The sequence below is a fragment of the Megascapheus bottae genome, chromosome 4 (assembly GCF_031878675.1).
Source record: "Megascapheus bottae isolate mThoBot1 chromosome 4, mThoBot2.hap1, whole genome shotgun sequence".
Classification (NCBI taxonomy): Eukaryota; Metazoa; Chordata; class Mammalia; order Rodentia; family Geomyidae; genus Megascapheus; species Megascapheus bottae.
Window position 1 is genome coordinate 61,016,955 of NC_143512.1, and position 16,547 is coordinate 61,033,501.

Below are 16,547 nucleotides of genomic sequence, written 5' to 3' on the forward strand. Positions count from 1 at the left end.
ATAGAAAGCCTACAGAGTGGGAAAAGATTTTCACTAACAATACACCAAGACCTCATACCTAAAATATATCTATAGCTAAAAAAATGAATCTCTCCCAAACTAATCTTCAAAGAAACAACATCCCATTAAAAGATGGGTCAAGGACTAAAGAGAGTCTTCTCTGAAGAAGAAATAAGAATGGCATACAGACACATGAAGAAATGTTTGACATCTCTGGCCATAAAAGAAATGCAAATCAAAACAACTCTGAGATTTCACCTCACTCCAGTTAGAATGGCCATGATCAAGAAATCTAATAACAACAGATGCTGGAGAGGATGTGGCCAGGAGGGATCACTACTACACTGTTGGTGGGAGGGCAAACTCATTCAACCACTATGGAAAGCAGTATGGCAGTTCATCAAAAGACTAAGCATAGAGCTCCTCTATGACCCAGCAATTCTACTACTTGGCATTTACCCACTCGTCCAAAAACAAGGACATACTAAATCCACTGGCACAACGATGTTCATTGCAGCACTATTTACCATTACAAAGATATGGAACCAACCCAGATGCCACTCAGTAGATGATTGGATCAAGAAGATGTGGTACTTATACATAACAGAATTGTATGCTGCCATCAGAAAGAATGACATCACCCCATTTGTGAGAAATGGAAAGACTTAGAAAAAATCATATTAAGTGAAGTAAGCCAGACCTAAAGGAACATGGGCTCAATGGTTTCCCTCATTTGTGATAATTAGTACACACCTAGGACTCCCCTACCAGAAGATTACAGTAGCACAAAACCTAGATACATAAGGCCATATAGGATGATGCTAAATGAAAGGATCTCTAAGATATGGAAACAAGAGCTATATCTTTTGTGATTATTTTTCTTAATGTACTATGATATTTTTCTTCTCTTTTTTTGCCCTTTGGTTAATCTCATATTGTTACAGTATCTGACTTTGTTACCTGGCATATTGTTTATACATGTATTTGTTTATTTGAAATAGGGAAGGGAAGGGGGAAAACAAGATGATTGGGAGGGGGTGGGGGAAGGGAATGGAGACAAAAACATGAGAGGGGTATCGATGTGTAAGAAGTAATGCACCAATATCTGGTGAATATAACTGTAACCCCTCTATACATTACAATAAAAAAGATGCAGAGATAAATAGGCTGAATACTGAAACAAGGCCCTGAATAGATGAAATGAGATACAATAAAAATATGCATTGCTTCTAATTTCTGTTAAATTATTACATACACAGACTATCCCTAAATTATTATAGACTCATCATCTGAGGCTCATATTCAGCTATACTTTTCCATTAAACATGTTATTGTGCATAGAAATTAGAAGGCAGATCACAAAAGAACTTAGAATTAAGAAGCTATGCTAAATAACTCCATGTGGTACTAGGCCTCCATTATTTTTCCTTCATTCTACATTCCTCTGGCAACCACTATAAATCTACTCTGAAGTTTTGACAGCATCCTCTTATTTTCAGCAGTTGATCTGGTATGCTGTTTTGACTGAAATTTAGATTAGTGCTGCTCAAACTTCAGTGTATAGTAAAGTCATAATATAATCACCTAATGAAGAAAAAGGTTGTGTGAAGATGACTAGTGGAAAAAAACATAAACATTGCACTAATGTACATAACTTCTAATTAATTGTGTGGTCCTAGACAAGTTATTAAACTTCAGATTGCTTTTACTCACCTATAAAGGTTGATCCAGAATTCATTTATTCAAACAAGGGACGGAAAGAAAACAAAGAACTTAAATTACCATCCCAGGTGCATATTATAATAAAGGCTTTCATGATGGTACTGATCCTTAGCGAAGAGGGAGGAATTAGTAACTGATTCCAAAGAGGAGAAATAGAAAGTCTTCCTAAGTAAAGATGAAGTAACCTATAACAAAAAGGGTGAGGCAAAACTCACCAATGGTAGACCATAGAGGAAGAGAGGAAAGAAATGCTGAGTCCTAGGGAATAGAAAGGATCTAGACCACAGGAGGAGATAAGTTCTCTTAGCCCAAGATCAATTTTTCAAACAATTTTCTGCAAATCTCCTGAAAAACAGTGTGCAAGTTTCATAATGTGGATTTAATAACTGATGTTAGTGATCTCGTTTTTCATTTTTCAATAGCTCGTAAGTTTCAGGCTTGACCTGAAAGCCTCTCTCAATACTTCCCAATTGGACATAAAGTGAAAGATTCAGGATTGAGGAACATAATTTCTGAAAAGTGCGTCCATCTCTTCTCTTTATCATACTCTTGACAGGGAGATTAGAGTATTTCTGGGCCCACTTAGTAAGGTTGTTTGCCTCTGAAAAATACTGCTGAATGGAGGCCAGAATTCAGATTGATTCTATCACAGGAAAGAACACACTACCATAAATTTTTGATTAACCTTGTAGAAGTGGGCCAACTGTTTATTCTCATGGTAAAATTCATATATTGAATCTCTGGCAAAGAGCCCTGGTTAAGCACCCTCTTCCTGTATTGGGTCATGTCTCAGAGGACCTGTGTGAACAGAAATCAGCTGTCGTCCTGAATTTAAAAGCAGTTCTATGCTCTACAGGGCAGAAAGGTTATGCTTAAGAGAAAGGAGCTGCAGGCTTTGTATTTCGGGAAGAGAAAGCAGACTTTTTCACTTGCATGTGATTTCACTTTTCCAGGTCTAAACATCAGACTGATTATATTATCCCCCAGTAGGGATAGTAATATTTTTGCACACTGAAAATTTGCTTAGCTACCTGTATCATAATCTTTCTCTTTATGCTCCCTGCCATGAATGGAAGGGCAGAGATATGCCATCACGCCTATCATTTGCTACTTAGATATACTCTTGCAAACTTTGTTCTTTTTGGAGGGGTGGGCCGGCCATGGCTTGTGTGCAGTTTTGATTTTCTGCATCTCTGTATCCCATGTAGCTGAATGACAGACATGTGTCATAACACTCAACTGTCCATTGAGATGGAATCTTGAAACATTTTTGTCCAAGCAGGCCTGGAATCATGATATTGTCTGTCTGAGTAGCTAGAATTACGGTCATGAGCCATCAAACTATGTGAAATATTTTTAAATATATATATATATTTATTTTAAATTACTTTTTCTTTACACTTCTTTAAATTCTATAAAAAGTGGTTGAAAATTCTTTTATTTTATATTTCTCTGTGAAGTTTTAAAAAGAAAAATTTGAGAACCAAATAAAATAGGTTTCCACTATCATAGACACAAAAGCAAACTAAATTGTTGAAATTCAATTTGTTTAAAAATTTTATCATGTCAACATCATATGCAAATAAAAATCACATACATTGGGCAGGGAGTTTGGCCTAGTGGTAGAATGCTTGCTTAGCATTCACGAAGACCAGGGTTCGATTCCTCGGTACCCCACATACGTAGCAAAATGCCCAGAAGTGGTGCTGAGGCTCAAGTGGTAGAGTACTAGCCTTGAGAAAGTCCAAGGACAGTGCTCAGGCCCTGAGCTCAAGCCCAGGACTGGCAAAAAAAAATCACATACATTATGTCAATACTTTTGTCATTGTCATCCTACAGAATAAGCATCATCTTCTTGTTTATATCAGTGAGAATGTTGATCAAGAGATGCAAAACAACTAGACTAACTCACAGCTACGGGAAATAGATTTTAAGGCTTTGGTGACCCACAGCCCTTTCATGTTAGCGTCCCTATGTAGACTGCCCCTTCAGCCTCTCCATGTATCCATGCCATCCATGTATCCATGCCATCTAGTACTGTTATTGGACATCAGCTTTTTAACCTCTAGCTATGACAAGAACTTTAAAGTTGCCCTTCAACTCCTTTGATTTATGGAAGCAAAGATAAGTCTATTTCATTTTTGATACTATTACATGAAGGTCTAGATCTAACATTTGTGGGATCAGAAAGTAGAGAAAGATAGCTTCTCAACCTTGTTACGGCACAGTTTTAAATTCCTTTTTTTTCCTGCAGTTGCAGCGTCTTGTCACTACTTTTGTTATTTAACACGTCATCAACTTGCATTGTTTTTTAAGAACTGGCAGAAAAGAGATGCATGATTTAAAAATCATTTTAACTAATTTATTTTCTTAATATGTGAGACTGCGCTGTGAAGAAATGAAGATGTTTTAAAAATAGATCCTAGAGACAAAAAAGCACATTGTTTCTCCACTGGCAAATAGAGGTAGGAATATGAATTGCAAGGTATTGGATGCATCCCAACAGTGAGCTTTGGATTCTGCTAGGTAGGGTCTTCTCATTTGTTACCTCTGCCAGTCCTACAATCAGGGGAGATCCATACTTACAGAATCTGAACTGTAGGCAAGGGGGAAGAAACTACAAATATAAAACACTTTTAGCTATTTTAAGGCCAAAAGAAAGAAAATTGAATTGGAAGGAAGCAATGACCTTAACTGAGAATTGTGGTTGAAATACACAATATCTGCAAAAAGGGGATCACACTAAACTGCAGAGCTTCTGCATGTCAAGGGACACAGCTAGCAAGACAGATAGAAAGCCATAGTTTGGGAGAGAATCTTCACTAGCCATCCAATAGACAAGGGCCTCATATTTAAAATATACCAAGAGCTCAAAAAATTAACCCCCCCCAAAATCCTCAAAGATACAACCACCCCATTTATAAGTGGGCTAAAGAATTTGAAAGAGAGGGCCTAGAGTGGTAGCATGCTCACCTAGCATGCACGAAGCCCTGGGTTTGATTCCTCAGTACCACATACACAGAAAAGGCAGAAGTGGTGCTATGACTCAAGTGGTAGAGCTCTAGCCTTGAAAAAGCCTAAGTATAGTGCTTAGGCCCTGAGCTTAAGCCCTGGGACTGGCAAAAAATATTAAAAAGAGACTCCTCTGGAGAAGAAATAAAAACTGCCAGTAGACACATGAAGAAATGCTCAATATCTCTGGCCATAAACGAAATACAAATCAAAACTACATTGAGATTCCACCTCATCCCAGTTAGAATGACCATTATCAAGAAAATGCACAAAAACAGATGCTGACAGGGCTGTAGTCAAAAGGAATCACAACTACTCGGTGGGAATGTAAACTGATTCAACCACTCTGGAAAGCAATATGGAAGATCTTCAAAAGACTGAATATAGAGCTTCCTTATGACCCAGGAATCCCACTCCTGGGTATTTACCCAATGATCACAAACTAAATCACACTAAAGCTACCAGCACAATTATGTTCACTGCAGCATTATTTACCATAGATAAGATATGGAACCAACCTTGATGCCCCTCAGTAGATAAATGGATCAAGAAAATGTGGTATATATACCATGGAATTCTGTGCTTTCATCAGAAAGAATGGCATTGCCCCATTCGTAAAGAAATGGAAAGACTTGGGAAAAATCATATTAAGTGAAGTAAGCCAGACCAAAGAAACATAGGCTCCATTGTTTCCCTCATTTGTAATAATTAGCATATGTCTAGGATAATACTGGCAGACCAATACTCAGTAGCTATGTACATATGGCCATATAAAATGATGCTAATTAAAATGAACTCCAAGATTTAGAAACAAGAAGGTTTTTTTTAATGTTCCGTGTGAATTTATTTCCTCTCTCTCTTTCTCCCCCTCCCTCCCTCCCTCCCTCCCTCCCTCCCTCCCTCCCTCCCTCCCTCCCTCCCTCCTCTCTCTCTCTCTCTCTCTCTCTCTCTCTCTCTCTCTCTCTCTTTCAGTTTCTTTCCTGTCTGTCTCTCTTATTTTTTGTTTTATTTCCTGTTGTCACTGTCTTTTACTTTGGTACCCTGTATCTTGTATATATGTTTATGTGATTTGAGGAAGGGAAGGGTAATAACAAAATGGTGAGACAAAGGATAAAGTGTGAAGCAATGCAACAGTGATACAACTGGGGGGGAGGGAGTGGGGGGAGGGAAAGTGGGAGAAAAAACGTTCTACAAGAAATGTACTCATTACTTTATGCTATAATCCCTTTGAGTGACCCTTATAATAAGATAAAATAAGAAATACACAGGATGTTGCAATTTTACAAAGATATTGTCTACGACATGGCATTGTGAGAAGTCATCCCAGGACCTTGGACTGGGCCTGTTCAAGGAAGAGGTCTGAGTCTTCAGCTTCTACAGTAGCAAGACAAACCTACTGTGTCCCTGCTACCATCATTAATAAATGGAGCACACTTTACTGGTTCCCCTTTACCAGAAAAGACTTATTTGTTTAAAAGAAGATATAGCTAAAGTCAATGCAAAAACATCTTAGAAAAGTACTGGACTATTAAAGAGAAAAAGAAGAAAATAAGGAAGAAAAAGATATAAAATATTCCACCAAAAACTAAGGTTTTGATCATCAAAAACTACTCCAATTATCTTGTCTAGAGTATTCTATATTTTGCACAGCATATATTATTAAAATATATCTCTTCATTAGGTTCTTAATAGCCAAAATCCACTTCTTCCTTAATTTCCTCTTCTTTTGTTTTGAATTTCAAACAGGAACTTTCATTGTGCTTCCACTCAGGTGCAAATGTAGCTGTTATATTAATGTACATTATATACATTGTGTAAAAAATGAACAATCTAACTTGAGAGTAGGGGAGGTAGAAGGGGAAAAATGTGGCAGAATAAAGAAGAAGTAGATCTGTGCAAGAAGCATTGTACTTATAAACTGACCTATGGGACTATAATCTTTTTGTTCAACTATTTAAGAATAACAATAAAATAACTTTTAAAACTCACTGGCCTATTAGATGCCAGCTTTGAGGGCTGTAGAAGATCCCATTATCTGAGGTTTTGGTTACCTATGCAAAAATATTAGATGGAAAATTATAGAAATAAAATTTAAACATTTAAAAAATAAATTATAATTTTAAGATTTTGCCAAATTCCCAGATGAAATATTACATCATACTAATTTGTCCTTTTGGCCAGTTGCATGTGAGCTAGGTATACTTCCTGTCCCTCAGTCATGTGATAATCATCTCAGCTATCAAACTGCCTATTATACCATGTTCACAGTGTTTGTGCTCAAATCATTCTTATTTTACTAATAACGGTCCTTAAACATAAGTTTAGATGCTTGAAATTTCAATATTCCAAACAAAACTTGCAAAGTGTTTTTTAAATGAAAATATGAATGTTCTCAAATTAAGGAAAGGGAAAAATTGTATCCTGGTGTTGCTAAGACATGTTAAGAACAAATCAATGAAATTGGAGAGAAAAAGAAAAAAATAAATCCATGCTAGTTTTGCCACCAAAACTCAAACTGTAAAAGCTATGGCCACAGTGCACGAAAACTAGTTGGTAAGATTGGAAACAGATTAAGTTACAGGATCTAGTGATATACAATGTCTCCCACACCCACTAGAAAATATCCTCCATTGATAAGGACATACTGATGTATTTGCAGTCCCTTTTACAGAGGCATCTTATACAACTTCAAATGTAAATAGAATGAAGCTCATTTAAGATTGACAAGGAAAAAAGCATTCACAAGGGGTAAATTCGATCCAAATACATCATATGAATATATGGAACACATTTCAATAGATATTTCTTATTTACTCACCAACTTTTCTGAGTTTTTCCTAAGAATAAGGCATCACTATGAAAGTCCTGTTATTCCTTGTGCTATTCTACCAATCACTGTGTATTCGACCAATGAGGGAAGCTTGGATTATGCTCCATGACGATCACCTAAAGTGAAAAAAAATCTTCTATCCATCTATGGAGAAAAATACCTTTGAGGCATTCGTCCCTCTGCTGTTTAGAGTTATTCTTAGACTCAGCAGCTTCTTCATGCTGAATGGTGTAATAAGCCATTCAATCTCTAATCATATCTTGCCTTTGACTACTATTTAGTGCAAGCAGCATAACGGAATCTTAGATCATAAGGAACCTCAACGGTCATGTAGTTGTGCCTCCAGAGTGCATAATCTCGTTGGGATGACCTCAGATAAATGTGTTCATTCAAAAGCAGCTCCTCCTCCAAGCAGCAAGTTATCTCTTTGGAAATTGATCCTAATGTTTAAAAATATTTCCTTCTATTTGCCCACTTACTCTTTTACCCTCCTCTTTTGGCCTGGAAGAAGTCAATCGTATCGTTTACTTACTACAACCTTTCAAACTACTATGAATTAACATACCTGTTCCACTTTGGAATCTCATTTTCCCCTGCTATTTGGCATGATTTCTTGTCCTTACCCTATCCTTCCTTTCTCAATGCTTTCTAATTGGTCTATGCCCCTCTTGAAATATTTCACATAGACCCGAAGCCAACAACCTACATGTGTCCTAACTATAAACATTTGTTCCATATATTTTTGTTTGTGCAATAACATTTATACAATCCACAACTGAGTGAGCTTTTGGGGGCAGCTGTATCAAATCTTTGGCTCAAACTGAGCTCATGGTAAATTATATTGAAAACCAGAACATTCTATAAGCCAAGATCTCCAAGCAGAGAATATCACATGTCTCCAGAAGTAGACAGAATGTTAAAATGATCATCTTCCAGTTGATGTTTAAAGAATGAAATCCCATAATTATCATCTTCTGACCTGTTGCCAAATTTGTCAACCTAAAGTCAGTGTCTTCCTCAGATTCTGCCTAATGTCCACATGGTATCTTAGGAAACAGAAAAGTATTTCTGTAATTTAAGAGTATTGGGTCCTTATGGAGTTTTTACTTAAAAAAAAGTTTAAGCCTCTCAAGACTCTTGTTTATCCATATGAACAATTCTAGTGCTTCATGTATTTAACAGAAACACGAAGTCCTTGTTATTCAGTTGGCACAATTCTGGGCCTGAATAGACATGAATTCATTTAATCCTCAGGGAAACCAAATGGTGGCATAAAAAGGATAACCCCTGATTTATGTAGGATTATACAGCTGGCAATTAATAGAGCTGGGATCTGACCTACACCAGTCTGACTTTTACTTGTGTGCTTATCCACTCTACCTTGATACTCTTGGTATCACATACTGTGATACCATATATTTAAGGAAGGAAGGAATGTAAAAGGAAGATTATCAAGTACATTCATTACATTACTGCTGAGTTTTTTTAGCACATGAAAAGCTTGACTTTTCCACTCATTTATCAGTTGCTCTTCCTTCTGCATCAAATTTATTTTTAAAGTTACTAACCAAAGGAAAACATCACTCAAGAGACAGAGTCTTGAGCAGGGTGAATGCAAATACTTGAATTGATTTGGATTCCTTCCAGCTACAACTGTTGAAAGTATTTATTCAAAATGTGAAGGACCATGAGAGCCAGTTGACCTACTGCCATAACAACAACAAGTCAAAAAATACTACACTAGAATCTGAGAGGAAAGGCAAAACACATTTCCTAAATAAAAAGTTTAAAAATCACAGTATAGGCTACTCTAGATCTAAGCACTGATGCAAGTGAGATTGGAACAGAAAGACACAACAGTTTACAGTAGACCCTCACAAATAGGAAGGCTCTGAGCACTTACTATGATGGTCCTAGATTCTCTACATACACACTCTAGGACTGCTGGCGTTCAGTATTTTCCCACATGCAATACAGCCTGTTCTCCATATCTGCAGGTTCCACATCACCAGATTCAACCAACTCTGCATTGAAAATATGGGGGAAAATGTTCAGAACATGCATAGTCTTTTTTCTATTTCTTCATACAAACTTTAACAACTATCTACTTAAGTGTTATAAGTAAACTATTATAAGTAAACTATTTAAGTATTATAAGTAAACTAGAGATCATTGAAAATGTATAGGAGGATGTGCACAGATTATATGCAAATACTATAGCAGTGCTGGTGGCACATACTTGTAATTCTCTCTACTCAGGAGGCTGAAATCTGAAAATCATGGTTCAAAGCCAGCTTAGGCAGGAAAGCTCATAAGGCTCTTATCTCCAATTAGCTACCAAAAAATAAAATCAGAAGTGGATCTTGGTTCATGTGGTAGAGCACTACTTTTGAGTAAAAAAGTACCTATATTCTGAGTTCAAGTTCCAGAACTGATGCATACACATGCATATGCACATGCGCGCGCACACACACACACACACACACACACACACGCGCGCACACACACACACACACACACACGCACGCACACATACACATGACTTGAGTATCCATGGGTTTTGGTAACCACTACGGTTACTGAAAATAATCCCTCATGGACCTTAAGGGATGGCTATACCCTCATTCTACTTATTCTAAAGGATTCTCTTGGAATGGATTTTTCCCCAGAATAATTAGCTATAAAATCAGCTCATAAAAGCTATAAATTTTTCATGAATGTAGTATGGAGCCTGGGACATGTCTCAGTGGTTGGGAATGTACACAAGACCCTGGGTTCCATCCCAAAGACTACAAAAATGAAACAAAACAAAAACAACATGGTGTCATAGAAACAGAAGAAAAAGCAGATTGGAAGGAAAATAGGCACAGAAGTAGCAACACTGAGTGGTATTTTTTCACTCCAAATTTAGATAGAAATACAATCAAATATTCCTTAAGCTGAATAAGAAACACATCAGCATTGCATAGAGCCAGAGCCCTAAGGAGAACATTTGTGGTTTTCAGTGGATCTCATAGGAGGCAAGATCATTCATTCTGGGGTAAAGGCTATGCAAACCTACTCTATTAAATTCAGAAATCTGTGCTGGAAAATTTGCCTTGGAAAGGAATTCATTGGCCCTTTTAGCCATCAAAGTCAAATCACACTTGAATGAAGCAGTAATGACATATGCAAGGTGCTGTGAGAGACAGGCGCTTACCCTGAGATCCTGGAGCAATCTCAAATCAATTGAAAATACAAATACTAATCTGGATTATCACTGTTGGAAAACTGATATATTCTTCTGTTGTGTTCAATGATAAGAAGGAAGAAAGAGGAGTAAACAATCACAAGGCATGATTCTAAAGAAAGGATGCCATCTATATGGAGCTATTTGCATACACACAGAATCCCTTCCTGCTCTCGGTTAAGAAGTGAGACCATTATATAATTGAAATAGGCTAATTCTTGGCATCATTTTCTAAGAGACAAAGTACATATTGGCCCCCACTGAGTCAGAAGATCTCTGAAACTTCCTAAAAAGTAACTCACATTGTAAAAAAAAATCAGTTAGTTAGACAATAAAGTCACAGCCTAGGTAAAGCCTGAACTCAAGAACTGAAACACAGTTCATACTTCTTGTTCTCGCTGTGGTGGCTCCTTGTCTCACTTGTCCAAGTGTGGAGCCATCATGAGAGTCAAGATCAGGGAGTTCCTGGGTCTCTGTGTCAAAGTCTGCTTTCTTCTTGACATTATGTTGCATCTGTCTAGGCTAGGTGCTTAGACATGCATTGAAGAAGCAAAGGAATCACCAAGAACAAATAATAAACAGGTTTCTCTCCCACCACTATAAGACCTTCTCTTCCCTCCTCTAACTTCATGCAGTGTGTGTTAATGTTCTGGAAGTAAAAAAAAGTTGAAATGTGGATCTTCATTCTGCAAAGTGGGACTATTACACTGACATTTCTATCTCAAGAACTTTCCCCCAAAATTCCCACCTGTGCCCCACACACTTATCAACTGTGTATACACTAGAAGAAAGCATTTTTTATCTTTTGTCATGCCACGATGAAGACTGAGAGAATGTATTTGCTCAATAGTGATAAAAGTGTGTATCTGGGATTAAGTTTTCTAATTAATTGCTCTTTTCAGAGCAAGAAGAGTTTCTTTCTGGAATAAATTTATCTGGAATAGCCCCTTGTCATAAATACAATTCTGTTTTATGAATTTTAAAGTTCATTTGGAAACTTACCTTGCTTGACATTTACAGTAGCATTTAAAAAAGAATTTACCCTTCCATATCACCACATTCAGAATAAGAAAAGCTAACTGCGCTGGCTCATAAAACCTGTAATCCTAGCTGCTTAGGAGGCAGAGGATTCAAAAGCCAGCCCTACACAGGAAAGTCTGTGAGACTCCTATCTCCAGTTAATCACCAAAAGGCTGGAAAGGAAACAGTAGCTCAAATGAAAGAGCACTGGACTTGCATAACAAAGATTTCAAGCCCTGAGTTCAAGCCCTAGGAGTGACACAAAAACAAAACAAAGCAAAAACCCACATCTAACTCTGTCCAAATTTACTGCTTTAGATTTTCCACCTTGTCAGCAGTCCCTGGGCCTATCTCTTCTGCTCCTTCTTGTGATTCGGATGCTCATTACCCACCAGCATCTCCATTGCTTTCATCATATCTAATTGAAAGCTTCACAGAACCATATACTCTGCTACTTAGGGCCCAGAAACCCCAGTACACATAGCACATAGATGACCCATTCTCTGTTTTCAAGATGCTACTCAGTTGGCATGAGGAAACAGCTAATTCCTTGAAGGAGACTCTATTTTATTTATTCATAATTTTCTTGAAAATAAATCCATTCCAGTGTACCATTACAGTGAGTTTAATTCACTCATTTGGATTACTATACCCTAGTGACTTCTACTGTGGGAAAATCAGAAGATGCAATGACAGACATTAGTACATGTTGAGTGTGTGTGTGTGTGTGTGTGTGTGTGTGTGTGTGTGTGTGTGTGTGTAAGGCGGAGAGGAAGAGGGAGTCTGTGTGTATTCACACACAGACAGACATTCATAGTTAAGAATATTATCTTTTCCCAGGATTCTAATGCCAGTTTTGGTCATACTTCTTTTTGACCACCTTTTATACTTATCAAAACTGAAGTCACATGGCTAGAATTTTCCTGGCTCCTCACTTTCCTCTAGTCCATAAGCACACCTACAGAATGACTCTCTTTCTGCTGCTTCCTACTAGTTCTCTGTTTCTCTCTTCTCTTTTGCTTAGATCCATCCATGGTCTTTCCATCCTCTACCACCTTCAGATCTCATCACTCTGTGCCTCTGTGCCTGTCACACCAGGGTTTCTGATGACAAGGCCCCAAAGCTAATGCTCTAAAACTTCAAACATAAAAGTCAAACAATTACAGTTCTGTATAGCATATAAAGAAAAAGAATACTCACTTGGAATTGGAAGAGACAAAGGTAACATTTGCAAGTCAGAAAGTAAGATTATTCATGATTATATCCCTGGCACTGAAAGCAGCAAACAAACATAACATCCATTCCCATGCAAATTATTGACGAAATCTGAGGCTCAGTCCTCACCAGGTAGTAGACAATAAAAGAAAGCAAATTAGATAGCAGAAGACCTGGCACCAAATACAGGTTGAATTTCCTTATCAGAAGAGCTTGGCACCAGATATGTTTTACATCTGGAATACTCACATACATATTTTGGAATTAAGATATATATGAATATATATATGAACTCTATGCTTAGTGCGCTTTCACTGTGACTGTAAATCATAACATTATGTAAGGTATATGATTTTTCCATTAAAATGTCAGGATATTGGCCGGGAGTTTGGCCTAGTGGTAGAGTGCTTGCCTAGCATGCACGAAGACCCGGGTTCGATTCCTCGGTACCACATACATAGAAAAAAGCCAGAAGTGGTGCTGAGGTTCAAGTGGTAGAGCTCTAGCCTTGAGAAAGTCCAAGGACAGTGCTCAGGCCCTGAGCTCAAGCCCAGGACTGGCAAAAAAAAAATGAGGATATTAAAAAAAATGGATGTGGATAGATTTAATGTGTGAAATATTAATTAGGAATTCCTAGCCTGTCTAAGATTTGGCAGAATGAAGTCTGATGGCCACGAACACTTTTTATTTGGTTAGGTAAAATCAGTGAGGTATTTTTTTTTGTTTTTTTGCCAGTCCTGGGCTTGCCTTTCAGGGCCCTATCCTTGGGCCCTGTCCTTGGGCTTTCTCAAGGCTGGAGCTCTACCACTTGAGCCTCAGCACCATTTCCGGGTTTTTTCTATGTACGTGGTACTGAGGAATCGAACCCCGGTTTTCATGCATGCTAGGCAAGCACTCTACCACTAGGCTAAACTCCCGGCCCCACCAGTGAGGTATTTCTAATGTATTTCCTGGCTTAAGGATTCTATAGCAACATTTATAGATTATAGCTAAAGGGTCTTTGAAGAGGTGTATGACTATCTCATTTGGAAATTTTGCAGAAAAACTAGATTTTCTTATTGGTATCTACAATAAAATTTCTGTAATAAAAAGCATTACCAGACTAAACCTAAAACCTATTTTTTTAAATGTTGTTAGTCAATTTAGGACTCAAATACATAATTATAAAAATTCCACAATCTTTCATATTCTGGGGATATAATTTAACTCTGATATGTTGAAAATATGGCCAATAATGCATAAAATCATTTTCCTTGACACTGCGTTTTTGAATAAATAATTAAGATTATCTATTCCACTTCTTTCTCAATACACATTTGTAGCAGGTATTGGTTAGTTTTAAACTAAGAAATTCCTGCTTATTAAATTATATCTCGTTTACCAGGACTCATATTTATCTTAGTAATTTTTAATAGAAAAGTAAATGAAACATTATTACATAAATGTTTGGAGAAATGATAGTAATCTTATTCTAAATTAAATAAAGGAAAGGTTAAATAAATATTACAATCTTCCAAGAATTATAGTATGAAACTAAAAATCATATCTTCCTTTAATTTTTATGAATTTATTCTTGAAATGTTGAAGATAAGTTATTATTTTATGATTTTTTGTTTTATTTTTCAAAAGCTTGTAAGATAGCATGTTAATTTCCATTTAAATCTTAATTTGAGGGCCAGGAGCTTGGCCTAGTGACAGAATGCTTGCCTAGCATGCATGAAGACCTGGGTTCGATTCCTCAGTACCACATATATAGAAAAAGCCAGAAATGGTGCTGTGGCTCAAGTGGCAGAGTGCTAACCTTGAGGAAAAAGCCCAAGGACAGTGCTCAGGCCCTGAGTTCAAGCCTCAGGATTGGTAAAAAAAAATTCTTAATTTGAGTAGTATAATATTTCAATTGTGATTTTCCACATCAATAAGACGGTTAATGCATCTTTTCAATATGAAAAGGAAGTGCTGATATTTCAATCTTATACTTTCTGAATTTGAAGGTCTTCCCAATATAGTCATGTGATCATAAACACACATATTCCCACCACTGACACATGTACATAGAATTATTGAATACTGCTTGCTTCTTTCATGGTCCCTACTTTCAAAGAAAACTGTTCTCTCGGGTCAGAACTACCTCTCTCTCTAGGACTTCTCTTATAGTCATCTCTGTCCTTTCATTTTCCTTCTTGGCAATGAAGGAGAGTGTCGATCCTGAAACTGGATCCCTAAACTGGTGAGGAGTTGTCATTTCCCCTACCACCTAACAAATCTTTTACTGGCAAGCATGAGCTAGAGAAGAAATTCACTTTCTGGGCCAACTTATCGAAGAGGTGGGGCACACATATGAGCAACCCTTCAGCAATGAAAAAATCAGAATGGCTTCAGTAAGGGAAAGCAATGCATTACTTTACTCATTTCACTCGAAAGAGCTTGCTAGAATTAGAATCGCAGAAGAATTAGAGAAAACACAGAAAGGGACTACCATTAACAAGTAGAAGAAAGAAATTAACTGTAAGCAGAGGTTTCAAAAATAAAGTAATCATAAGAATTGTTCAGTCACTCTAAAACGTAATAGGATTAAATCTCTTAAATGGAAAAAATCACTAGACAGTTGTCTATAGTCTAAAGAATGCCCATCTTACATTATGAATCCCAATAAATGTACCTCAGATATGAAACATGTTTTCATGTATTACCACATTTAATCATGAAATTATCTTTGTGCACCTAGGTTAGTTTTTTACTAACATTTCCATTCTTTTCTAGAAGGGAACAGATAGGACCAGGAAGACATGACTAATAAGTAGTTTACTTAAACTACTGATGCCATTTTGTTTTCTGAAATTAATGGCATTGAGAGTGTTGTAGAGAATAGGTGGAGGTAAGCTGAAGCATTTTGATATTTTATAGAGATTTGTAATTCCTTATGTGTAGACAACTTCTGAAGACAATAAAAACATATCCACTAAGTAATTAGAAGAACTTGGAAAAGAATATTTGACATAACAGTCTACTTTATCTTGGTCAAAAATATATCCACTTCGATTTACAAAAAAAACAACAAAGGGGCTGGGAGCGTGGCCTAGTGGTAGAGGGCTTGCATAGCATGTATGAAGCCCTGGGTTTGATTTCTCAGTATCATACACATAGACCCTGAGTCTAAGCCCCAAGACTGGCAAAATGAACAAACAAACACAGCCAAAGAGGTTTATTTACACGAGTTAATAGCTCTCTTTTGCCCTAGCTTTGAAACATGGGAAATGAAATAACTGCTTTGAGATTCAGTGATCCTTACCTGAATAACATAAGTAATAATAACACCTAGCTCACAGCCTAGTTCATAGGATAGCTGTGAGGAATAAGTTAGATATTTACATAAGCCATCAGGAACATGTATGACACACCAATTTGTCAATAAATATTTTTTTATTATTTCCACTATATAAATATAAATATAAAACATATCACAATTTGATAGTGGATTTTTAAATAGCACAAAGCCTAATAAAAAGATTATTCAATATG

The 16,547-nt window shown here is 36.9% G+C and overlaps 1 protein-coding gene across 3 annotated transcripts in view; it reads right to left on the minus strand.

Moving 5' to 3' along the window:
- Positions 1 to 16,547, minus strand: part of Ghr (growth hormone receptor) — a 224,989-nt gene that overhangs the window by 182,397 nt on the left and 26,045 nt on the right. For 2 of the 3 annotated variants that reach the window (XM_090331994.1, XM_090331993.1), the window contains exon 2: positions 9,468 to 9,588. The exons of the other annotated variant lie outside the window; for it this stretch is intronic. The gene's annotated coding sequence lies outside the window, so the exon portion shown is untranslated. The remainder of the gene's footprint in view (positions 1 to 9,467; positions 9,589 to 16,547) is intronic. 3 annotated transcript variants of the gene reach the window in all.